Genomic DNA, 12,392 nt, shown 5'->3' with positions numbered 1-12,392 from the left:
AACCAAAGTTTTGACATAAAAAAAAAACTGGCTCAAACTTTGCTGCTCTTTGTTCTGTTTTTACCTGTGGTGGTAAGAGAGAACCAAAGTAAAAAACAAAGGGTGGGAAAAACATCAACTCCTGTTGTAAAGCTGCAGTCTATCATTCCCAGTCAAGAGGCCCTGATGAGGTCCAGCACACGTCTGTCCTGCACCAGAAAACGGCAACACCAAGCTTCACTTCACATCACCAGCTTCTTCTCAGGAGCCACTGGAGGCGAAAACACATTTTGAATTTTTCAACAGGTTGCAGTCGACGGCACAGCAGAATAGGACAGAATAGGCTCCAACTGCTTGAGTACTTAAATATTCATTTGTTACAGTACAACGTTACTATTGAGTATTATTTACTGTACCTTCAGCCTCAATGGACCTCGAGTAGTAGAAGTATATCTGAAACATATTGTATGACTCACTAACTACTGTATCAGTGTTTTGAATTAGTGTTATTGTTATTGTTATCATTAATGGGAAGTTAATTTGGATCTATAGTCTACATGTATACAAAATCCAGTACACATACATATCAAATACACACATTTTACAGTTGCATTGTCAGCACTGTGTTAGCATTTTGGTTCCACATGTTGGCGTCTCTTTGCCGTTCTGCTGTGTACTTCAACACATGAGTGGTATTTGTGATGATGAGAGGCGTCGGCAAACACACACACAGACTCACCTTCTTATGCAGACGGCCTGACGTTCTTGACCAGACCATGGATGAGTGGCCACACCACTCTTCCTCCCCCCTCAGGAGACCAGCTCCAGCCTGACGCTCCACATAATTAGCACCATTCAGGACAAACCAGGCCTCGGGTTATTTGTCAATTCTAATGTTCCTACTTGCAAGAACAGTTCATCACATTTACATATATATATTTATATACAGAGAGCAGAGCAGAGCAGAGGAATGAGCCACAAGCTGATGGCTGCACTTTCCCTGTTTTCACTGGATTATGAATTCATTTCTGTTGTTCTTGTGTTTTGTCCTTCTCATGTTTCTAAATGTGGGAGATAGAAGAACAGGTGTGGGTGTGCATTTGTTGTCAGACGATTTATTCTGATTGAATTCCACAACATGTCTGAACGACAAGTGTGGGGAACAACAAGGTGCCCTTGCAAGGCCCTGCCTGTCTGTTTACACAGAACAGGCTGAATCATCCTTATTAGTAAGAGCCACCATGGAGGCCTTTAGTTGAGATCCACCCAGCCAGCTCAGTGATGTCGCCCTGAGTCACCAACCACACACACCTACAGCCGGTTTAAATACCTCCATACAAACATTTTTCCTTAAATACCTGGCACTTTCATCACAAGCTGTCGCCTAAAACAAGACACTTCTCAAAGATTTGAGAGGCATCCAATCATTTAACAGTCATGCTTTCATTGTGCGTTTCATAGTGTGAATTGAAGACGTGATAGAACTGGATTCCATTTTCCAGTAGCAGGTGATGCTCTCTTATCACTCCTTTCACTTTGACACCCATTATAATGGCTTTACACAGACACAGGACGATATCCGCCAACCCATTACCCCACCTGCATTCACAGCGTGTCAGCTCAGCTTCAAATGTTAACCGCATTCCACCCAACTCCACCCACACTTCACTGCACTATGTCTTTGCCTGTTAATCATATTTTGTTGTACTACCTTGGATGACACTATCACACTACCACACTGTGTCTTCTCTATGGCTCTCAGTTTGTAGTGGATGGTGACTCGAGAGGAGAGTGGGTTTGAATGGAAGCAGCTGATAGGACGAAGGAGGCACAGCATGCGTCGCATCAGAGCACACAAAGTCTACATTTCAAAAATGGGATGCACGGTAATGGGTGGAAAATGGAACGGTCCTAATTGTCTGAATGGTGCATTCAGGCAATCCTCATTAACTCGTGAATTACGCCACATTACAGATGAATAGAAGTTAAGTGTTCATTTATTATTCACCTGCGACGCTCATCTCCAGTTTCATTTTCAAGTATTTAGAGTTGAGCTGAGTGGCTGTAAGCAAAGACAGAATAATCTTGGAAACATCAAGGAAATGATCCGGCTTGGTCCCGATGTTATTAAGTTCATGACTGGAAGACGTCTTTTCTTTTCTTTTCCTTTTTTCCTTTGCACCCACAGCAGTTTGGTGTTTGAATCAGTGGTTAATATGTTTAATGAATTGCTCTGGATGCTCTTGCCTGGTTGATCTGCTCTCATTTCAGGATTCATGATCTAATAAGTGATTAGTGGTATCTCCCTAAAAAGATTGCAAAAACTCTAAACTGAGTCAAATTAGCTTCCTTCTTGGATAATGACTTCTGTTAAGCTCAAGGCACAGGTTTCCATAGTAACATAAATCGAGCTTGCTCTGGTCGAAGGGTTGTATCTATGAGGTTCTCCACACAGACGGACAGAGATGAGAATCACTGCTCCATCTCAATTTCTGGAACACACCCCGGGTCTGCACTGGGCTGCACTGTTGCCGAGTTGCCGGTTGACCCTTGGCTCCCTCCCTGTGCCCTCCTCATAGCTCAGATCATACGTGATGGCTCCTCCCCTTCACCCGGGCATCTATTCCAAAGCAATTCTATTAATGGTCTCTCCTGCATTCATCTGTCAGCGGATGCTCTGTGATGCGAGGTGGCAGGCTGAAGAGGAACTCAGGCTGCTTCAAGTGCCTCCTCTCCCTATTTCTCCTCTTTTCCTTCCCCTTTCTCTCCTATTACCTTTTGTTTTGCTCTGTCCTTTTCTGTTGCCCATCTCCAGACAAGAGCGCTACACACATCTACACACTCGCACACTTACACGCATACCAGGCAGAGTATTGTGCATTGCTCAAACACACAGATCTACACACACACACACACACACACACACACACACACACACACACACACACACACACACACACACACACACACACACACACACACACACACACACACACACACACACACACACACACACACACACACACACACACACACACACACAGAGTTTGCCATGGGGAACTCGGCCAAGGTACGCATGTGTCTGTGTCTAACCACTTACCCCGGAGTGTTGTGTTGGCCGCTCAAGCGTTGGAAAACAGCAGAATAGTATTTCTCTTTTCATGTACCCCTTAATGCATGTCTGCATTGTGCTCATACACATGGAATCAAATGCTGTGCATGTGTGTGTGTGTGAGGGTTGGTAAATGTGTATGACCCTCTGTGTCCCTGGAGCTGAGCAGAGAAAGAGGACAAAGATAAATGGAGCGGTGTGTGTGCGCTTTAGAGCCTGATTGGAGTGTGTTGGTCTGGTTGAAGAAGCTGAATGTTGAGGTGCCGGCCGTACTGCTGATTTAGAGAGAGGCTGCGCTCTGCCTCTGACTGTTCCTACGGAGCTGTTCCTCTCTGAGCCTGTATTTCCAGCTCCAAGGTGTGTCGGCTACTACAAGAATATGTGATCTTGAGTGTGTGTCTGTGTGTGTGTGTCGCGAGGAGGAAATGTCCGCACATTCTCTTTCAGGATCAGGGTTCGGGTTTAGGCTCAGTCACAAATAGGATCAATTCAGATCAGGATTATGGACTAACTGCATTGAAGGAAAAGTTAATCTTACACAACTGGACTTGTAAAGGCTTGACCTACTGAGAACCTTCACAGACGTCTAACTGTACTTGTCCTTCCAGATGTACAGTTATGTGATTGTGTGTTCATACATGTGTTTTGCCTCTTGCATGTTTAATGGGCCGATCCTTCTGAAGGCAGTACATGTTGACTTTATGGATGACAGATCTCGTCTATGAAATATTCAGTTAGAGTTCACCTGTTCTGACCAAGGTTAAGTAACTGAGCCTGAGAGTCTGAGCCTGAGAGTCTGAGCCTGAGAGTCTGAGTCTGAGCCTGAGAGTCTGGGTCTGAGAGTCTGAGTCTGGAGTTGTTGAATTCGTTTAGAACCTGAATGATAGGAACAAACTCTAACTAAAACCTTAGGTGAACACAGGAAAAGGTTGTTTCAGAGCATCTGTGAATTTCTCATAGTTGTGTGTAAAGCTGTGGCTTTCAGTCAAGATGAGTCAGGTTGTAATTACTCCAATAAATGTAGAGAGAAATCACTGTTAAAGTCTTTAAGCTACTGACTGAAAGAGTTTGTCATTGATGGTTGAAGCTGATGACTCAGACGCTAAAATCCCCCTCGTCTTCTTTTGAGGCATTTTCATTTTCTTGAATGACCAAACTTAAATTGAATTGCCTTAGAACTGAATGAGAAGTGAAATGATTGTGGATCTGGACTCATAAACCCGAGGCCTCACAAATCCATACCCGGTAATGCAAACAATATTTACCTGAAGTGAGCAGCATTTTTCCATTTGCTACTTCCATAGTCCCGCTCTCTTTCTTGATGTATTCGCTTGTCTAACACGGTCTGACTGCTCTGGTAAACCGGTGTTCAAAGCAAAACTCCAGCATCCATCACAACATGACAGCTCTATCTGTATGCACTGGAGATATTTAGCATGAAGTTATCAGATAGTTTTAGAGTTTCGGCACGGTAAAGTCTCATCTCCATCTGTTTGGCTGCTGAGATGCTTGCTCGCCGCTGATGTGGCGTCACGTACAATCGGCTCTGCTCTGAGCTACCGGCTCACACACTCGCGCTTTGAAGTTTCCTGCTTCTCCCTCGCCGCCTCTCCCGTGTGAATACTTCCCCTCCCTCAAAGCTGCGTTCCCATCAGTCCCTGTTTATCACTCGGGCATGGCTGCTATTGTTGTGCAGCTTTTATGTGGAGCTGTGATAAATGTATACGCTGGGGTTTCCTGTCATTTAGGCAGATTTGAATGGTAGTCAAACTCAAAAAAGGGAGAATGATAAACACACACACCGCTCCTCCTGCTCCTCCTTAGGTCTACACATGTGAGGCAGATCATGATTTGCGTGCGTCTTTCAAGAGGGCCGACTCCCCTGAAGTGCTTAAATGCAGAATTGATCTGTTTACTTCACTCTCAGACTAGGAGCTGGTTCAATTCAAGCTCCAAACCGACGGGAGATCCTGGAGTCAATTTGGCCGAACCGAAAATCGCTACCAAGTCTCATTTGCTGATTGAATGATTTGAGTCAACAACTTTTTTTTTTTAACAATTCCCTGCAAATCCTTGGGACTAAATTAACATTATTTGATGATTCAATCAATCAAAACATTTCAGCGTGAGCTCCTGAGGGAATACCTGCCTAATGTGATGATGTTTTATGTAGAGTAGATGAACACGCCTTCAGTCTATTGATGAATGTAGCATCAGCTTTAAATTTAGTTTAACGACTGTACAATGTGAGCCAGCACTTAGTCAGCTCAATGAGCCCGAAAGGTTGGGCCTTAATCAGAGGAGATTTAATGTCTAACCATTGAAATCTGACCCACTAATTCCCAGGGGAGCCCATGGTAATGATAGTCAGTCTCAGGGAACACTTTCCTTATTGACTTGTGAGAGTCTGTACATGACTTGCATAGCATACGTGTCTAATAGATTTGCCAGGGATCATTTCCAGCTGCAGCTGAAATAATTAAGTTGACATTCTCTCCCCAATGCAATTAACAATGAGCGCTGTCCAATCTGTGACCTGTTAGATGTCTGATTTCATGGACTGCGTCTTTCATTAGCAGCTCAAACCCAGGGCGCTCTCTAACAGGAGGCAGCGTGCGAGGCTCATCAGGGATACGAGGTGTTAAGAGGACGCCGCCTGTGAGGCCCATCAGCCTCACTTAACTCCGTATCTTAAGGTGGCGTCTGCTCTGCTTACTTGTGTATAATTTACGCAATTGCACAAATTACAGACAAAATGTAAAAGGCTGCTGGCATAAATTAGTACTTTCCCGCAATAGATGTAGCTTGTGATTCTGTTTTTAGAGTTGGAGGCTGTAACTCTATAGGTGTGTGACACGCACCTCTGTTATCTCTCTCACCTGCTCCTGCACCTTTTCCTCTCTTTGTTCCGATTGAATTTCTCGGCGCATCTGTGACAGTCCGTGTCGCCGTGTGTATTTACGTGTGCGTCCGTGTGTTGCCTTGATGTGTAGTCGCTCAAACAGCTCCTCAGATCAGATTGAGAGGCTGAGAGCAGGATGCTGTGAAGAGCAGATACACCATGTGCTGGAAAGGGAAGCAGCTCTCTGATGTATTTTTAGATGGGCTAAATAATGAATGCCTGAAAAGACTGCGAGGACCCCAGCTGCCAAACCTTCCCCTCTCCCTCTGCGCTCACCTGTTCTGCTTGTAACTGCCTGGCGCGTCGGCGATGGACGAGGCGTCTCCGCCTTCGCCAAAGCCCCAGTGGAGCGACCCGCCTGCCTGTCAGGAACACTGGCGCTCTCATTTAGTTTCAGGGGTTTGTTTTTTGGACGTTTCTGCTCTTTTAGCAATTTACAAAACATGACAACAAGGTGAGATTACATCGCTTTAACAATACAAATGCAACCCTGCCATTCTGTTTGATTCACTCTATTCAAGAACGTTCGTTGAGTGGATTTAAGGTCGTTGGTAAGAGACTTTATGAGCTTTGAAGACCACACACAGCATGGAGTGTAAGTGTTCTCAGCAAGAGTGTTTGATATCTGCATGTTGTGATTGAGGATGAAGTGGTATATTGTCGTATTTATTCTCCTCTTTGCAGCACCGCAGACATAAACACGCTGCCGGGATTTCCTGAGTAATTGTGATGCTTTTGCAAATTCTTCCCCAAAGATGTGATGACTTGGTTTTGTATCGGCAGCCTCGCTTTTTTAAATATTAAATTGTGGAGTAATTTTCAATCAATCATCATCCGCCGCGCCATCCTCACGCACAGACACAACAGGCAGGCGAGCGATAGAGGATCAAGTTGGAAAGCTGCTTTAGGCCCAGCGGCTTGAGAGAGATGATTAGGACAGAATGGATAGAAGAATGGGGGGTTGGGGAGATTGTGTGAGCTTCAGTGGGCCTTCAGCAAACAAACCCAGGCTGAGCTGCTTCTCACTCCAAATGGCTCCAATTCTATTCCATAACTGCTGCCGGGCAGATTAAATTGATGATTACACTGGCAGCACCGTACTCATTAAAAATAGCACATAGATCTTTGTATCCTCATTACTATATCACAGCTAGTTAAGGGTTCAATCTCGGAATTGTGATCCTCCTCATCGAAAAAGAAAAATCCCTGACTGAATCTTTTTTTTGTAATGGTGGGATCAAAGGGACATCGTGTGTGTGTGTGTGTGTGTGTGATTGTTTTCCATTAGCTTGCTCCCTGGATAATGTTTGTATACTGTACATGTGAAAGGAAAAGTTGGTGTTCCACACTGTGACTTCATCATGCAGCGATTTGGCACACATCTCATCATAAGCTCATTAGTCAATGTGGGAAAACCAGAGAAGAAAGATCGGAGATGACAGGAGCTGCTCTCTGTGGGAGCCGCGCTGCGTGTGTGTGCGTGTGTGTGTGTGTGTGTGTGTGTGTGTGTGTGTGTGTGTGTGTGTGTGTGTGTGTGTGTGTGTGTGTGTGTGTGTGTGTGTGTGTGTGTGTGTGTGTGTGTGTGTGTGTGTGTGTGTGTGTGTGTGTGTGTGTGTGTGTGTGTGTGTGTGTGTGTGTGTGTGTGTGTGTGTGTGTGTGTGTGTGTGTGTGTGTGTGTGTGTGTGTGTGTGTGTGTGCTCTAACAAACCCTTGTCAGTTTACTTTGAGGTATCGCTATTTTAGTTTAGTCTATTGATTGATTTTCACTGTTGCCATGGCACCATAGAGAACTTAAGCCACTCTTACACTAAAGTGAAATGAAATATTTAAATGCTTTGTTTACAATGTGTTTCATTACAGATACAGTATAAATCTTGTACTTTTATTCCTTTATTGCTTTTTCTTCTGCTTCATCCTGGAGCTGAGGTTCATTATACGTAATACAATATTGATGATGATGATGATGATGTTATGATCTGTAGTAGATGATACATGATATGTGTTGTCGTGTTGGTAGTGTAATAGTGGTATTTAGTTTCTCATCTGTAGTTTCCACAAAAACAAAAACAGTCATAACACACCGACGCTAAAACTGAAAACTTCTTCCATTTCCAGTTTGTTTAGATCCATACATACGTTGCTCTTCATCAGCTGGCCTCCGTACGACTGCTCTGATGTTGAAGTCATCTCATTTGCGGTGTTGTCTCCATGTCAGCACGGACTCTTGATGTCAGTGAGAGCTGGTAGTGTCCTGAGGGCTCTGCCCGGCTTTCCAGCCTCACTAGTCAAAGCTAAACACCTGTCACTTCACCGCTCCGCTTCCCTCCCCTTGTCACCGTGAGCACAGGGGATTTCGAAAAGACCTTGTCCCAGCTGTTTAGCGTCAAAGCCTATGAAATATGAAAGAGTTGCTGTCTAACATTTGCCTTCAGCGCTAGAACTCGGAGAGAAGCAGGACAGATGGAGATTTGTGTGTATTTGTATCAATCGTAAGGTTTTTGTTGGCCTTACAGATCAATGAAGTCTCCTTTGAAACCTTTTACCGTGCAAAAAGATCCTCAGAGTGAAATCAGTACATTCATGGTCCTTCCCTTTAAGGCTCTCTCCTCTGGCTAATGCTGGATTCCCATGTTGACGATGTGCGGTCGATAAAAACCCGGATGTTCCATTCTTTTCACTGAGGGCACGATGGGAAGCTGTTTGGTACTGAGGGAGGCACACACACACACACACACACACACACACACACACGCACGCCCGGACAGGCGGAACCTGCTGTCAAAAGATGAAATGCTCCAACTTTTCCGCTTGCCGCTGCCTCCGTGACGGACTGGGTGTTGTTATTCTCGGGTCAAAGAAGGACAGTGAGGAATGTATTGTTTTGGTGTCGTACAGAAAAAGAAACTAAAACAGAAACATTTCTCTACTGTCACCATGGGAATCCCACATAACTCAAACGTTAGTGGATGTGTTGAAATTCAGATATCCTATACATGCTCCCTTCTATAACAAGCTGACTACCTTGGATCATGCTTGGTTTAATGCACAAAGAGATATTTCTAGCTATAATCTGCAAAGCCGCTGATAAAATCCAGAGAAGCTGAGTAACATCTTAATATCATAAGTGGACAGTTTCTTGGCTACAGTATCCAGCTTTGTTCTGCATCCCTCCTCTACAATGTCTTTGTGCAGAGAAAAGGTGGACTGAATTTCCTTTTCTTTGTATCTTAAAATAAACAACCTACTCTGTGTTCTGGGCCCTGCCATAGTTGCCATAGATACCCCACTTGCCGTACAGGACAAATAATACTAGCACTAATGCTAAGATACTAGATGGGATCCATTAGAGGAAAGTAGTTTTGCTTTGGAGAATGCTTTGATTGAGCGTCTAGAGGGTCCATCGGATTATATTTTATTTTCTATGTGTGTGCAGAATTCCAACATCAACCAAAGGAAGAAGAAGTGCCTAGTAGAGCAGGATTAGATTTATACAAACAATAGGAAGTAGCCCATGTAACGTGTACCCCTGCTGCATGCTTCATGTTCCTTCATCACTGTGGGTTGTCCAATCTGATTCTCCAATTTGATTATTTTATGGCAAAAGGCAAAACAAACTGACATGTTTAGAGTAAATACAAAATCAGTAGAAGGCACTTTCGTTCCGCAACCCATCAGAAGGTGGAACCTCATTTTTATCTTTAGCGAATGCATGAATTCCACAAGTAAAATCACTATTTGTCCTTTCTCATTTCACGACATGTCAGAATCGTGGATAAATGAAAGTCATTATTCCAGCAGCCCATTCATTATTTACGGCGGTGGAGCAGCAGCAGTAGCAGTGGCAGCGTGGTGTCAGGCTATCTGTCTCCTCCAGACTGAGCAGCCATGCATGGGGCTCAGAATAGAGCAGCTGGCTGGGCTCAGACTGGGCCTGTCTGTGGTCAAAGAAGAGCAGAGATATGGCCTGTTAAGCTGAAGCCAGACATGACCCTGCTGAGAGCCTGTATCAGCCATTCAACTAACCCCCGAGCTGTGAGCACTGGAGAGGCTTTAGAGAGGAACAGAGAGACGGATAGGAAACATCCATTAGATGAGCTGCCTGCATGAAGAGCACATGCATGAAGAATGACAGACATGCGGGTGGGCTTTACTTCTTTCAATCAATTCATAATCACACAAGGAAGAAATCTACAAAAGTACACATAGAAACCAACATAGAAACCAACATAGCAACCAACATAGAACCCAACCTCCATCTCCTCTCCACCATCGTGGTTGCATTTTGTTTTTGTTTGTTCGATCACTCATCCCTCTATGCCGAGTCCACTTGGTTAAGAGCAGATATGGTTTCTGTTAGTGGTCGTGGTTTGTTTGCAGAATCTTGTGCTGTGTCTGAAATAATACACATTGTTAGTAATGATATAGATCAGTGTTGTTCTTCAGCCTTCAGTGTTGTGAAACTTCAGTTGACCTATGATGGAGCTTCAACTCTGCACTCAGATCTGAAGGCTGTTTCTGTGTCTGCATACGCTTTATTCTTCTGACCTTTTACTATTTCTGTGCTTATTTTGTTGTGATGTTTGTTTTTCGCTTTCATTTTCTTTTCACTCGGTATACCTCACATTAAAAAATGCATAGCAGTCCCCCCTCCAAAATCCGTTTGAATGTCTTGAATAGAAGCTTATCTCAAGCAGTGAACAACGCAAATCTTTTTGTCACAGAGAAATGGAGTGGGGACCTTGAAAACTTTTTCTATTACTGAATTGATTGGTCCTGCCTTTTTGAGAGAAGTGTTTAGAATTCTCAAAGATTCACTAATTGCCTCAGAAAAGTTGACTCGGGTTGTCTAATCTTTATGTATGAGACACGGCTCGGGACAAAAGTCAAGCTGAATTATGCAAGGGCAATTTACGGGAAGAGGCACATGTGAGGATGAAATGTCTGCACAGAGTGAAGTGAGACACACTCAAGCCTCTGTGTGGCTCAACCTGTGTAATAGGGCCTGAACTGCCCTGTAATTGTATTTTTGATTAGTCTTTTACATCATGATGTTCATTTTAACTACCTGGTCTGACGCAACTGACCAATCAGATCCTTAAAGAGGCTGTAAAAGTCCTGTTTTCACTCTGTGTGCAGCGGTGAAACAGCAAAGGAGGTTAGAAGTGTTTTTTTGGGGTTTGTTGGGTTAGACTTCAGGATTGATGCCGATATTACCAACACTGATTTACCCACTGCTGTCAGGCTAGAAGGAGGTTGTGAAAAAAAAAGACCCTCAGAACAGTGAGTGAGCACATGTTGGGTAAAGAAAACCCCTTACCTTAAATCTCACACTCTTAGTTTGACACTGTCTGATTACTGTTGAAAAATATTGATGTGTTGTTACTGGCTTTCAACAAGGAAAATTACTTTTTTTTCTCTCCACAGTTTGTTGGCGTGTTTCCAATAGGGAACCTATTAATCACAACTACCACATCACATATATATCGCTGAGACGTCAAGGGGCAAGAAAAATAACAATTTCTCTTGATTTGGCTCTTTGTGTCCGGCTGGTTGAGAAATGTGCTCTGCCACTCTTGATCCATCATGGCTCTGCTCTTTATTATGTTATTATTATAAACACACATAAGGAATCCACTCAGACTCTCTAACCTGAGCACATTGACCGGTCCAGATGTAAAGGATTTCATGTCTTTTCCATGGATGTTTTGTCTTTTAAAGGCCGACACTCTCAAGCACTAACATAATGTCAGAGCCATGGTGACTGTCTCTCTTTGGGGCAGACAGCAGACTAATTGGTCTCATCTCCTCTTGAGTAGATGTTCCAGGAGCCGGGCGTAATCTGGTTAGGCAGAGGCGAGCAGCAGCCAGTGAGCTGCATGGGGAGAATAAGGAAGTCCCCTCATCCTTGTCGAGCTGGCCAGAGGCGAAAAATCCTCCAGTGGAGGTCTGTGCCTTTGTGGAAACCGCATCAGAGCTTTGAATTGTCAGGCATGCCGATGTCGACAGTTCTATGTGTGTACCCGTGTGTGTGCATAGTGTGATTGTTTGTAAGAAGCTGAAATGGATGTAATTATCCTCTCTGTGAAAAAAAGTGTGTCCTTGTGAATAGTGCAGGTGCAGTGGAGGTCTGCTCTGCTGTCAGTTATAAACCTCTGAGCTTCAGTGAAAGACATCAAAAGGCTTCGTTGTTATACGCAATGTTTCTGAAACTCCAGTAGTTGTGTGGAGGCCATCCAAAGGTTACCGTGACAGCCTGGTCTCTGCTCAGCGTGATTATATTTGAAAAACAACCCCGCTAAGAGACCCATTTCCTTAGCAACACTTTGGACCGAACATTAAACTGAATGTAGATGTGACAACCTACTGTGGTCAGCAAGTTTAAACAGTTTAAGTGGTCAA

General features: G+C 44.0%; 1 protein-coding gene across 1 annotated transcript in view; it reads left to right on the top strand.

Moving 5' to 3' along the window:
• The window catches only part of magi3b (membrane associated guanylate kinase, WW and PDZ domain containing 3b), a 99,893-nt gene that overhangs the window by 16,148 nt on the left and 71,353 nt on the right, over positions 1-12,392 (top strand). The gene's annotated exons all lie outside the window — the stretch shown is intronic.

The sequence above is a fragment of the Genypterus blacodes genome, unplaced genomic scaffold, assembly GCF_046128005.1.
Source record: "Genypterus blacodes isolate CSIRO-AG114 ecotype Tasmania unplaced genomic scaffold, CSIRO-AGI_Gbla_v1 ptg000037l_1, whole genome shotgun sequence".
Taxonomy (NCBI): Eukaryota; Metazoa; Chordata; class Actinopteri; order Ophidiiformes; family Ophidiidae; genus Genypterus; species Genypterus blacodes.
Note: the sequence above shows the minus strand (reverse complement) of the source record. Positions and strands in the feature narration are given on the sequence as shown.